The sequence below is a fragment of the Bemisia tabaci genome, chromosome 6 (genome assembly GCF_918797505.1).
Source record: "Bemisia tabaci chromosome 6, PGI_BMITA_v3".
Classification (NCBI taxonomy): domain Eukaryota; kingdom Metazoa; phylum Arthropoda; class Insecta; order Hemiptera; family Aleyrodidae; genus Bemisia; species Bemisia tabaci.
This window is the reverse complement of record NC_092798.1, coordinates 16,728,456-16,742,850: the sequence shown is the minus strand read 5'-3', so window position 1 is coordinate 16,742,850 and position 14,395 is coordinate 16,728,456. Positions and strand designations below refer to the sequence as shown.

General features: G+C 41.4%; 1 protein-coding gene across 1 annotated transcript in view; it reads right to left on the bottom strand.

Moving 5' to 3' along the window:
• The window catches only part of LOC109039159 (galactosylgalactosylxylosylprotein 3-beta-glucuronosyltransferase P), a 58,851-nt gene extending 45,114 nt beyond the window's left edge, over nucleotides 1-13,737 (bottom strand). Inside the window, exon 1 of the mRNA XM_019054536.2 lies at nucleotides 13,344-13,737. The gene's annotated coding sequence lies outside the window, so the exon portion shown is untranslated. The remainder of the gene's footprint in view (nucleotides 1-13,343) is intronic.
• Between the last annotated feature and the right edge of the window lie 658 nt (nucleotides 13,738-14,395).

The following is a 14,395-nucleotide window of genomic DNA, read 5'->3' as shown; positions in this document are numbered from 1 at the left end:
AACAAAACACATTAGTCCAGGCAAATAAGCCATGAAAGGGGCTATAGCCTGCAAAAATCCCGGGTAGCAATGTTTTCATCGATTCCTATGTAATTTTTGACGCTGAATCCGAATTTCAACTTTGCGTCATTAAATTCGGACTGGAAAGTTGCCAAATTTGGCAAAAATGGCCTAAAATCGGCCTTTTTCCGGATTATGGCCTGTAACTTGCCAAAAATTGTTCTGACGATAAAATTAGTTATTTTCAGAAATAAAGCTCGTTAAATTTCCTATAAAACAGTTCCTAAACACATTTTTGCTCAGGGCAAAATCAAGCGCGCTAGCGGGCTCCGAACTTTCTAAAATGTGCGAAAATTGCGCATACTGTAATGTGTTGGGTTATCCTTATTATTTACATAAATTCATTTCACTAAGTGCAAATTTTATCATCTGTACTTAATTTGTCCAGAAATTACTCGTCGGACGATTAAAACAGGAGATATCGGGCAAAAACTGCGAAAAACACAATTTTCGCTCATTTTTTAAAGTTCGGAGCCCGCCAGCGCGCTTAATTTTGCCTCGAGCAAAAAAATGTATAGAAACTTTTTTATGGGAAATTTAACGAACTTTTTTTTAAAACAACCAAATTGTCGTTAGATCAATTTTGGACGAGTCACAGACCATAATCCGCAAAAAACACAATTTTCGCTCTGTACTTAATTTGTCCAGAAATTACTCGTCGGACGATTAATACAGGAGACATCGGGCAAAAACTGCGCACATTTTAGAAAGTTCGGAGCCCGCTAGCGCGCTTGATTTTGCCCTGAGCAAAAATGTGTCTAGGAACTGTTTTATAGGAAATTTAACGAGCTTTATTTCTGAAAATAACTAATTTTATCGTCAGATCAATTTTTGGCAAGTTACAGGCCATAATCCGGAAAAAAGGCCGATTTTAGGCCATTTTTGCCAAATTTGGCAACTTTCCGGTCCGAATTTAATGGCGCAAAGTTGAAATTCGGATTTAGCGTCAAAAATTACATAGGAATCGATGAAAACATTGCTACCCGGGATTTTTGCAGGCTCTTTTCCTTGTTTGCCTGGACTACATGTCAAAACACTTTTTTCGACTCTAGATCTCGAAGAACTCAAAATTTAATGTGTTTTCCTGGACCCCGGCGTAAATAGCCATAAATCGTCGAATCCACATCAAACTAGAAGATTTATATGAGAAAATATTGCTTTTTGAACATTTAAACTCATTTTAGAATTATCATTAAGAGTAATACTTGAATGAACTCAATTGATTTTTCAAATTCAAACCGTGCGGAAATGTTGATGAAATAATTCATTCATTGTGGGCTTTCAACACGGAATTGCGCAATATTCACATCAATTAGGAGACCAAGCGTCGTCGTGTCGCGTTTATGCTAGAAATTCGAGGAATTTACGAAGAGAGCCGTTGGCACTCATAGACAATAAGGCTCGGCCTCATTGCTTCCCCTGTGCCGGGTCGTGGTATTTTATCCACCCGCAACTCCCAACCACACACCGACCATTGAGCTGGTAAAACGTTTAACTTCATCAACGTTTAAGTGAAACGCTAAATTTTTTATTTAAATACATTTTACTTTAGAGAAAAATTGTCATTAAAGTATTTAATTAGGCTTCATATGAATTCGTGTTATTGTTGTATTAGGGTTGAGGCTTTTGGCCATATTCCCATTGAGGTATATTATTACTCCAACAATATGGAAGCGTTCGGCATGATGATCTATTGGATAATTGAAATCACAACTCAAAAGCAGAGCTCAGCGTAAGACACAATTACCAATGTGCACGGAGAAAAATGTATCCTTGAATCAAAACTTTTTAATGTCAGAACATGGACTGAGTGTAACCTTTTTTGCCTTCAGTTTACCGTATAGGCAACAAATATACCGAGAGTGCGAATAGTTATCTATTCGAAAACATACACATATCCCTCTCCTTTAAACTTCGATGAGGCCAATTACGCACAATGCGTAAACCTATGGGCGGATATCATCAATTTGAAGTTTTCCTTCAATTTTGCCGTATAGGCAACAAATATATCGGAGAGTGCGAATAGTTATCTGTTCAAGAAGCAGACTGTTCTGTTCTCTATCCTCAAACTTTTGTTAAAACATTAAAGAAAGCGTATACCTATTGGTAAAAATAGCATTGGTATGCATTGATCCTATTGGTAAATAAAGCAACTTGAGGCTGGCCCTCAATTTCGTCGCATGGACATAAATATCCCAGGTAGCGAAAATAGTTATCTATCCGAATAACACACATCTTAACTCTTAATCACAATGCAATATCGGATCTCCCTTGTCAAAAGAGCTGATACAGGGACGACTATGAATGAATGCGGCTCTGTAACTTCAGTTCGTGTTAGAAGTCTGCAATTATAACTGATTTATCGTAAAAAAGAGAAATCGCAATGAAAAAAAATCGAACTCATCCGATGCGATGATTCTGTTCGAAAAATTGTGCAGTTTGCACTGCTCATCTCTATGAATTTGCGAGTCCCGAATGCAATTGGAGTTCATTGACGAATGGGAACCAAAAGGCTGAGTTTTAATGATACGTATATTGGCAGGGTGGTTTGAGGGCGGAGGGTGTCGAGAAGAGTGAGTCACGTAATTTATGAATTATAGCCAGCACGTAGATTGATGAACCGCTATCGAGTCATCCTAATCGATATATAGCATTGCTAAGATAAATAAATCGATGGACGTCATTCGATGACGATTCAACAGTCCTTCACTCTTCTGACATAAAGACATATCTACATTTCACGATGAACCACCTCTTCCATATGACCCGATGCTATCCCGGGCTCATCTCAAAGTGTACTTACGCCATTTTGTCAATCGAGCAATTGGTTTTTACATTGAGGGCTGATTGCTCGCATGTATTTACGCTCTTTGGTCGTTACGACTCGCACGGATGAGATTGTTACTTATCCCCACCACCACCGACCTCGGTTGGACAGAGTTAATCGACTCGTTAGACACGCACGCATCGATAAATAGCTGCTTTTATTTACCTCCGATTAGCTCACCGATATCGATTGGACTTCATTTTTGCAATAAGGAGACACTATTTCTGCCTCATTTTGGGAACGGCATAACGTGCACAGTTTTCCTTTATAAAAAGGCGATTTAATGGATGAGCCAGAAATGGACCCCGTGACCATATTCCCTCTTTACGGAAAGAGTGTTGTCACAGGAGGATCCAATGGAGATGTTGCATGTGTGAGGGATTTGCGATTTGACCAATGATTCTTATGTAAAAGTTCGCGAAAAACACGATGGTGCCACTGGTTTTCTCTGAAATCATCTCCCAAGCTCAAAAAAAGCTCTCGACTTGAGGCCAAAATGGAGGGGATATCCCGCCCTACCCTGAGAGTCCACCTCTACATCAAAACAAACTCTCCATGCAAAGATAGGGAGCAAATACATTTTAGCAGGGTTGCCATGTTTTCAGTTTTGGAGTCCCCAAATAAAGTGGCAGCTCCCTATCGCTCCCTAATGTATTTGCTCCCTATCTTTGCATGGAGAGTTTGTCTTGATGTAGAGGTGGACTCTCAGGGTAGGGTGGGATATCCCCTCCATTTTGGCCTCAACTTGAGAGCTTTTTTTGAGTTTGGGAGATGATTTCAGAGAAAACCACTGGCACCATCGTGTTTCTCGCGAACTTTTGCATAAGAATCAACATTCAAATCGCAAATCCCTCACACATGCAACATCTCCATTGGCTGAACCATCTTAGACTCTATGAAGCTTTAAGAAGAAGAAGAAGAAAAAAGTCAGGCGTTGCTTGCAAATTATTAAAAATGCCAGAAAATGATGTTTACTTGCTTCTATCACCTAAAACTTTACTCATGCACTGAAAAAAAATTTACGGGCTATATTTAGACATACCGTCCATTCCAGGTTCAGAGGCTGGGAGTTGCGGGTGCTGGAACCGTGGCTCAGATTGCTCCAGGTGCCTCTGATGAGCCCGGTGCGCGGACGGTGCGTATATAACCCGTAAACCCGGCTTCCACGGCCGGAGTTTTTTTTTCGGTGTATGACATTGTTTCAGGCGTTTTGTATTTCCTCAGTTTTGAAACCATCCTTGTATTACATACGATAACATCTTTTCAGGTTAGATTTCCTCACTTCCACACGGAAATTTCATGAAACACTTCGAGGAAATTTTCGGAAATTTTCAATATTTCATATCTGTCATTCGCTCGTGCTGTCGTGCTAAGGAGGGTCGCCGTATGAACCTTCTTCAGGCGTTGTCAAATTTCCTTTGCTAAAACCCGAATCTTCTGATGAACTCATGAATATTTTTCTTCCGATTTTTAAAATAATTTTGCTCGTAATCCCAACGAAAAGTCCTGAAAATTTCAAGTTAAAAAAAAATTTATTATTTTCCTTAAAAATGAACACTTTATCGAAGAAAATCTGGCAACTCTCGAATGTTCATACGGTGTTCTTCCTCAGCGCAGCAGCGTGCAACCCTGGTTCTTCATCCTGAAAGAGCGGCGGGCATCGAGCAATCCCGGATTGCACTTGCATGGGAGCTGTGACGTAAGAAACGAACTAGACTTTGCTTTGCATCTGTCTCCCCCTGCCCCCGCCCCCCGCGCACCCCCTCGGCGAGGACGCGATCGGACGGACAAAGCCGGAGGCGAAGGAGGTATTGAATGAGGTGCGGAGATGAAAATTGAGAGCGTCCGCAGTCCGGACTCCGGATTGAGACTCGCGGCCCGTGCGCGTGCCGCACAATCATGATCCGCCGCAATGAAATTTAATTGAAAAATTACTCCTCCCGACCGATATCGCCCGCATCTGAAAACATTTCAAAACGAGACGCGCCCAATTGATCGCGTAGGTAGGCCCATCGATTTGCGCCATCGCCGCCGACTTTGAGGGCTTTCGCTAATAACTTGAACTGAAGGGGGTCGCTTTTATCAATTGAGTCGTTGCGAATTCGCGGTTTTGTTATCAGGACCGTCGCAGAGGGATCGAGTCGATAGGAGAGGTCGGACACAATTTGGAAACTTTAAACGCTTCGCTTAACGTGCTAAGGAAGAACGCCGTATGAGCCTTCAATCATTGCCAAGTTTCCTTCGATAAAAAACGAATTTACTGGGAAAATTGTTAATGTTATTTTCCAAAATTTTTAGACAATTTTGTACGCAATTTAATCTAAAATATCTGTGATATTTAAGTATCTGTGAAAATTGTGAGGAATAATATGTATGAATGTTGTCGAAAAGAAATGTTTAATTGAGGGAAATTTGGCAACTCTCGAATGTTCATACGGCGTTCTTCCTTAGCACGGCAGTATAACACCGTTTATACAAAACTTTGAGGTCATGAAAGTGGCTCCGTTGGTTTCCTCGTGAAATTTTCTTCTAGATGCACTCTTTAAAGTTTAAAATGTGACGAAATAAACATCAAAATTTGCAATTTAAATAAAAAATTTCATGCTCGACCTCTCTAATTGACTCGACCCACTGTGCGTCGCGAGGAAAAAGTGGTACAGACGAAAACAGCCGAAGAACCAAGGCATTATGACCGAATTTCTATCCCCATCCTCTTTTCCTTGTAAGATACCCGTAAGAAAACCACTCAGCTACCAACATTTTTCAGAAAATCAATTTATATTCACAGGAAAATGTTCCCTTTTTTTAGGGAGGGACGTGAAGCTCATGCACCGGAAAAAAACTCCGGCCATTAAAGCCGTACTTACGGCCTATATAGACTTACTGTCCGCGTTTCTGGCTCAGCGGCCGAAAGTTCCGGGCGTAGCGCCCGAAGCAATCAAAGCTACGGCTCCAGCACCCGGAACTTTCGGCATCTGAGTCCGAAACCGAACGGACGGTATGTCTATACAGCCCGTAATTTTTTTTAAATGTACAAGTCTGCCCCCCCCCCCCCCTTTATAACACCCGATCTGAACTGTGTCTTGAAATACTATGTTGGTGAAAGTGAAATTTATCTCATTAAGATTTGTTGGATACTTTAAATTTTCAAAAAATGATTTTAAATTATTATAATGTATTATAATTTATTTAAATTGATTTGAAATTGTTTTAAAAATTATTTATTATTACCTCCGTATTATTTTCAAAAATTATTGACATCAGGGTCAAAAAGGCTCTAAAGGGTATTTCTCCTTCGGGAGCTCGCTTATTCTGCAGTTGTAACTCGAAATTCGCCACGAAGTCATGCGAAATTCGGCGAACTTTAGCCTATGTATTTTCAGTAGTCACAGAGTTACATATTACCATGGCAATAAATTTTCAAAGCCCATTCCCAGTCAACTGGGGCCTCAGCCGTGAGTAATGGGAATGCACGACAGAGAGCAATTATTACAATAGCTAGATGTGATTCGTCGACCATCGATATTATCCGATTTGAAGCTGTGGTAAAGAATCGATTGTTAAGGTATACTCTGATAATCGATCCTTCGCCATAGGTTTAAATGGCATGAATCGATCTATCGCAAAACACCGAGCAATTAGCGGATAAGGGAATCCGCAGACTCCCAAGCCCAATAGTACCCTAAAAATGTTGGTTCGAGCATCCAACTGACGTTATCGCGAATATCAAACGACCGCATTTAAGGTGACGTAATGAAGGTCCGTTGCATCGCGGCATACAATTAAAACCGGAAAAAGGGAATAAAGAACTGAAATTCAATTGCTTGCAATTATCGTGTCAGTGCACAGGCGTGAATACATGGCATGCGCTATTACAAATGAGCTCCATTTTGAACGTGGACGGGTTTACAGTTCTCTGCCTAGTCTGCCTCTCTCCTTTTTTGCGGGATGTTCGAATGAAAATCTTGCTTTTTTGGGATATGGTCCTCTTCCGTTCTTCCCAGGTTGATGCCCCAAAAATATCAAATAACTAATTCGAATGTACTCGATTTGAGAGCGAAATGGAGAATTTGCATGCAAATTTTTTTATTGCTTCATCTGGAAGTGCTAAAAAGCTGATTTCACAATATTTTTTATAATTATTATTCTCTATTTAATTTTTTTTCCTCCTGGCGTATCTTTTCCTTCTGGCGTATCTTTTCCTTCTGGGGTATCTTTTCCTAATGGCGTATCTTTTCCTAATGGCGTATCTTTTCCTAATGGCGTATCTTTTCCTTCTGGCGTATCTTTTCCTCCTGGCGTATCTATACTATAAGCTCCAAGGCCTCCTAATTTTGCATATCTGGTAAATGCTTAGTTCCAGCGTTCTACCGGGCCAATTTTCATGATTTTTGCTGCTATCGACGGGCAATTGTCTCTAGATGAGCCCACTTTGTTCAGATTTTCAAAATATGACCCAGGTTTTTTTCTATTACATGGTAAAGTTCAAAGTTGCGAATTTTTCCATTTAAACAAGGTCAATTTATATTTTTTGTCATAGTTCGTTTGAGCGTTCTACTGAGCCGATTGATAGGTCCTAGATGAGCCCGCTCTAATTAGATTTTGGAAATAGGACCTAGGGTTTTTTTATATAAGAGAAGACTAGGAAGCTTAAAAAGGGGGGCAACATTTGAACTTCCCGCCAATAAAAAATGGTCATTTTTTAATGGCGGGAATTTTAAATTTAGCGGAAAATTGAACTATGTAAGCGGGAAATGCAGAATCTTGGTCTGTTAGTAGGGTAAGGTAGGTGAATAGAAGGTATGCTCCTTTGGCACAGACTATCCAAAAGCGATGGAACGCTTTGTTCCGTTTCGTTTCAGTCTTTGCGAGAAGTTTGAAATAAATGCCGATTTTTTTTTTCGATTCTTTTTTATTCTAATCGCTCCCGGCGAGAGGGAGATTGGACAAATGAAAGTTGAGTAAGTAAATCTTTTCTTTTTTTGGTCGTTCTTTTGTCAAATCGAGCCTAATAGAGCGCGAAGCGTCCTCTGGGGGTTAAATGGTATTAAATGGTTTAAAGTAGGTGTGTAAAAAAAAAAAAAAAAAACTTGGCTGCAATTCTCAACATAGTGTAATTTTTTTCCTCCCTGGCGCATTTTTTTATACTAGTAAAGTCCAAGGGATGGAAGTTCCAAAGCTTCTGAAGTTCTATACTTGATGCGAGATAAGAGACAAGAGATTTTGCGAATGAATGGACTTACGAGACCATTGAATGAAAAATATAATTCCCTACAATAAATGCAGGTTTAATTACCTTAGAGCGTGAAAAAAATGAAAAGTGATGCAATTTTTATAGTCCTTTGTGGTATAATTAAAAACTCCCTAGAAGGACCATGACGTTTTTTGACGTCCATGAATAACGCCAGGTAGTAAGAGAGGAGGGGATTCTAGGACCACCCGACAAACCCATTTAATTGAAGGTACAAGTGGAAGAGAGAATTTGACACGGATGAAGGGGGGGGGGAGATAAAAAAAAATCGGGGGAAATTCTGAGGTTATTTACGGACGGTCCCTCATGAAAATTTCGTGCGAGTGGGGCTATTTGAACACGAGTGCCCTACATATTGTGCATCTGTGTAAATGAAGGCGCACAGCATCTCGTAAGGTTTCACCCCTGCTCTCGAGACTCACCCTTTCGCAATCGTCGCGAACGCTCTTCTCTAGTTAATAAGAACCTTCGCAAATTGCAGTGTTCGCGAGGACTCTCATCGCTGCCACCCTGAGTGGTTGCTTCATTTTGAGCCTGGGTTTTCATTCCACGAGGCAGTGGCGTGGCGTGAATTGCGATGTATCGATTGTTATGCCATTTAAATCTATGGTAAAGAATCGATTATTAAGGTGTTCGCTGCGAACACCCTGTTTATCGATCCTTTTCCATAGGTTTAAATGGCATAACAATAGATACGTCGCAAAGCACGTCACGCCACTGCCACGAGGGGTTCTCCGCGAGTTCATCATGAGGCACCCCACAGTGGAATAAGACTTTGGGAGAACTCGGACATGGATTTTTTTAATAAAACTACACTGCCGTGCTAAGAAAAAACACCGCATGAACCCTCAGGCGTTGCCAAATATCCTTTGATAAAACGCGAATTTCCTGGTATTCATACGCATGTTTTTATTCCAATTTTTCATGTGATTTTGTTCGCAATTTCACCTAAAGTTCCTGAAAATTTCAAGGAAAAATATGCATAATTTGTCTCAAAAATGAACATTTTATCGAAGGAAATTTGGCAACTCTCGAATGTTTATACGGCGTTCTTCCTTAACACGCCAGGACGAATGTTGATGTTCCCTTTAGCAACATTATAAATTGCACGAAGTGCTCCTTGAGGTAAATTTTATGAGTTAGTCGATGGACCACTCATACACGCCAGTGGCGTGGCATACTAAGCGATGTATTGATTGATCTGCATTTAAACCTATGAAAAAGATTCAAAATGCAGAGTGCTCGTATTTCGCAACGAAAACCTCAATAATCGATTCTTTACCATAGCTTCAAATGGGGGCATATCGATAATCGATTATTCACGCCTCGCAACTGATACACATCAACGTTTTGCACTAAGGAAGATATAAGTTTTTGCAGTCTCCAGCTCTCCATAAAATGACCGACCTCCCCGACTGACTTGCCTCACTGTTCGCCATTGGATTTTTGCTGTAAACTTTATTTGGATGCCATTTCAACATTGCATTTTTTCATTTTCATTTCACTGCAATGAAAATGAAATGAGTTCAGGGCCGGATCAAGGGGGTAACCACATGGGCCGCGGCCCATGGCGGCAAATGTAGGGGGCGGCAAAATTTTTTTTTAAAAGTGGGTATAAAAAAAATCGGATTCAGAGAAAAAATTTATCACTAAGATAAGGGAACAAAATCTCTTTTTCCTGAATGTATATTAATTTCTGATTCTGTCGTTTTTAGCTGATACAAGAGACAGTATCTTTAATTAGTCGAGTTAAGAGAGGAACTAAAAACGCAATTTGGCTTGGAGCTCAGCGCAGAGAGAAATGATGACGAAGACTCGAGATGAAAAGGACAAGCCCTCGGCGCGGCGGGCGGCATGTAACACATATTAGCGCCTACAAGACTGCATGAATACTCCACGCATCGCGTCAAACACAGTGCGGTCAGGAGCGGTTGGCGTGAAACGCATAGCGCCGACAAGACTGCAGGAATACTTCACGCATTGCGCCAAACACAGTGCGATCAGCGCGGCACAGCGGCGGAAGTTAAAATTATTAAACCACATTTATGTTTGTTCCTTCATAATTTTTTGGTTCATTTCTTATAAATGGAGGACCTTGTCTACACAGAGATAGGTTTACGGAATTTAACTTTCGCGTCAAGTTCCGTGAAATTTTGCAACTTTTGAATTGTATCCAACACGAGCAGGTAAACGCGTTTTATGCACCCCTCCCCCTCCGGCACGTTCACTTGATGGTTTTTATGGGTGTTTCAAAACGAATGAGAAGGGGACGGCAAAATGCAGGCGGCTCATGGGCGGCAAGTAGGTAAATCCGGCCCTGAATGAGTTGCATTTTTATGCATTAGGAATTGCACACCTTTCTCACACATAAAACTCACTTTATTGTTCATTTAAAATTGGAATTTTATTAAAAAAAGAAAAGAAAAAAGGGGAAAAACAGATAAAAAGAAGAAAAAGAAAAAAGGAAACAAGAAAAAAGGAAAAAACAGGAAAAAATTGCAATTTTATCCAAAAATCGCAAAATTATTTCAATATTTTCTTTGAACTGTGCTACTTGGTGCCTTTATATACCAGCCCTCCGCTCGACAGAGGTTAGATTCCATTACAAGAGAGTCCAAGTATGTACTCAAAAAGCGGGAGGAGAACTGTTGGTGACTTTGGAGAGAGACAAAATAAATTTACGGCATCCGAACGTTCCCCCTTGACAGATTTCTTTGACTCCGCACTGCAGTAATACCCTCCTGGCACCACCAACCCCCGACCCCCAACCCCCGCCCTGCGAAAATGGGACGCTGCAGTATTTTCATTGTCACCGCTCGCCGGCTTCAAGCTCACAGAGAGATGAGGTAGCGCGAAATATAATAAGGAGCAGATAGACGCGGCTCGCTTTTCCTCATTTCAAATTAAATTTAGATCGAAATTAGCCTCAGTGATAAGATAATCCTAACTAGATGACTGTGTGAGAGATGAAAAAAACATTTAATTTGATCGCGTTCAAAGCCGAGTTTGCCGAAGTTTTCATATTAAATAGGTACATTCATAAACCACTGATTAGAGTGTAATCGTTTAGATAATCGTCGTTTTTCAAACGAGGGAACTTAATTCTATTCCGAGATTGCAAAACTGGAAAAAACAGTTGAATGTTTACGAGAGGATAAAGGTGCAATTTCTGTACAAATTTTTGCTTAGGTATTTTTGCGCTCAATCAGAAGTAAAATCAACGACATTTTCATTGTGAGACGCCAATTTCCTGATAAAATTGCGACATGCAAAGGGCAATTTTGCAACACCGAGATGTATGTAGTTACGTTATGGAGCATGTGACATTTGGATGTATCTTTTAATGTTGCAATGAGCTATTTAAATTTGAATAACATTCAAAAGAACCATGAAACATGCAAATTCTAATCACTTCCTTCCTTTTGACTTAACTCAAGTGTGCGGAGTTTCAATTTTTTCTTTTTTGCATAAATGCGTCTATTTAGGCCGATAACATTAAAATTTCATTGTTGATCTAAGAGGTAGCCTGAAAGGAATAGTAAAAGTTTTTAAGCACTTTAAATAAAGCACAGCTCGTAATTTGAGACCCAAACAGAAATTTTTCTTATCAATTTAATCTAAACGGTTGAATTCCGGAATAAAACTTTCGTATAGAAAAGGTAGCAATGAAGCTGACCAAGGTTTTGACACAAGTTATTTGCCCGAGATGTAACTGTGATAGAGTCGATTTTGTCGGCCAATCGACCAAAATCTAAAGGCACGTACGTATTCTCAGGCAAGCAGTAAGTTTACCTTAGATTAGAATTTTAAGGCGTACCTTAAAGTCAGCCATGATTTGAAAACTCCGTGAGGATTTTGCTAGGCCTTGCTATCCCATGGTGTATTATAAAAAGAAATCTGAGCAAAACTACATGCAGGAGAGAGCTAACTCAAAAGAGTGTCTTAAAATCTCGGCCTGAAATTTTCATAGGGAACTGCTGAAAACTACAGCATGTAGCACTGCTTGTGAACATAGTTTTTTTTTTTTTTTTTTGATTACAGGAAACCCGATAAAAGAGTCTATTAACGTGCTGGCCAGACCTCGCTGCCTCTTTTAATACCTATCCAAGCTATCTCGTAGCACACATCACATGTGTTAATGCTTTGACCAGACGTCTGGCAAATTTACATTTACTAACAGCCATTTCCAGGTTACTTAAGTTCTTTGCAATTGTAGTTCCTGCATCTATTTTCCTCAGAGAAATTCTGGAATGGATTATTATTTTGATAACCTAAATTGAAACTTGGGCTGTAAAACAGAGCTAGCATCAAACTCCTTAGATGCATGTTCTATAGCAAGAAAATTTGGATTGCATTTTGCAAAACGGAACCAAAAGCATTCCATTGTTGCTAAGATTGTGCAACATACGTGGTTGCAATAAAATTCCTGGAATCATGAAAAAAATTAAATCGACAGCGGTAACTTACATCTCGAATTTATAGTTTATTGAGAGTAAGATAAAAATTGTTTTGATATTTAATCCGTTTGTATTTGCAATGTAAAAAAAAAGTTGCACGATATTGGCGCCATTGGAATGCTCTTGGTTCCTATCTGCAAAATACAATCCATTTCTAGACAACATGAAACGCGGATCTTCGAGTAAATAACCTATTGCCACTCCAAGGATACCTCTTGGCCTAGCTTCTGAATTGAAGGCGAAATAGTAATGTGCGTAACCACCACACTCTGTCAATTCGGCTTTTCTCGTTTTGTGTCCGATACAGCCTCCAGTCCCTTAGAGACGATGAAGCTGCAACACGATCATAGAGAAAAAAAGGAGGTGTTTGCATTTCGGGCATCTTGGAATTTTTTGATGATTTGATGACGTAGGTCGGTACAGCGACGTTTATATCCTGTCGATTTTCTTGGAAATGGTGTAATTCAAGGAAACAAGTCATTCTATAAAAAGTGCTTGAAATTATGTAATGAGTTGATTTCAGTAAAAAAATCGGACATTATGGTCCGTTTTTCAAATTTCGAATTCCGGATTTCGCTGGCCAGGTTGTGACGACCTACGTCACAGGGTAAACAAACCTCAAGATGCAAACACCTCCTTTTTTTTCTCTATGCACCACGATGTCTGGGCATCGCTCTGAGACTGTTTTCTCCCAAAGAGATGCGAGGTGGAAAAGTAGAAACGGTTCCGGCGTGGGATAGAAACCTACCTTAGATCCGTAGCAGGGAGGTTAACGCTTCAGGGATGAAGCAGGCTGGTTCCCGATTGAAGGTGATTCGCCGGGCGCATTTCTCGGGGGCACGTCAGAAAACAGACGCGGTCATGCTCGTGTTTACAGACGGGTCTCAGACGGTCTCCGCGGGTCTCGGACGTCGCGGTGCGGCGCGGCGGCGGCGGAGCGAGGACGTACACATGGGAAGACGAGAGCCACGAAACTGAACGTCGGGAGGGTGACCTAAAATCTAAAAGAAGCAGCCGAGTTTGAATTCGGGTGTCGTGAGCCGGGCGCGGGCTCCCACTCGCCACTCGCCGGGACGGGACCAATATTGTGACTGCCCGACGCGTCCCGTCCGCGTCAGTCACAACGCCGCCGCGGCCGCCCCGCGCCCGGCCCGGCGCGGCGTCGGTGCCGGCGCTGCCCTGCGCGCCACCCGCCGCCCGCAGCGCAGCGCCACCCCGCGCTGAAAAATCAATCGTTTTCCGCCGAGCCGCCCGCGAGTTTCCCGCGGCGGCCGAGAGGTAGCGGCACCTGTTTCTCGGCCGCTTCAGCCGCTGAAAGTCATTGAAGAAGAGAGGGATCCAGTGGAGACTCTTCCCGCGAGACTCCTCGCTAGGATCTACTTTCCCGGGAGACTTCTCGGAATTTCCCGGCTAAAATCTACTTTTCCGGGAAATTGAGATCTCAAAAATGCGTATCTCGGTTGCGGTGTTTGATATCTCCGCGTCTGAGAGGTAGTGACCAGGGCCGGATTAAGGGGGTGGCCACATGAGCCGCGGCCCATGGCGGCAAATTTAGGGGGCGGCAAATTTTGCATTTTATTTTAAAGGTGGGTATAAAACAAATCTGGTTCAGAAAAAAAAATCATCAATGAGAACAGGGGACAAAATCTGTCTTTCCTGAGAGACAGCAAGACACAAGAGACAGCATCTTTCATTAGTCGAGTTAAGAGAGGAACTAAACACGCAATTTGGCCTGGAGCTCAGTGCAGAGAGAAATGATGACGAGGACTTGAGATGAAAAGGACAAGCCCTCGGCGCAGC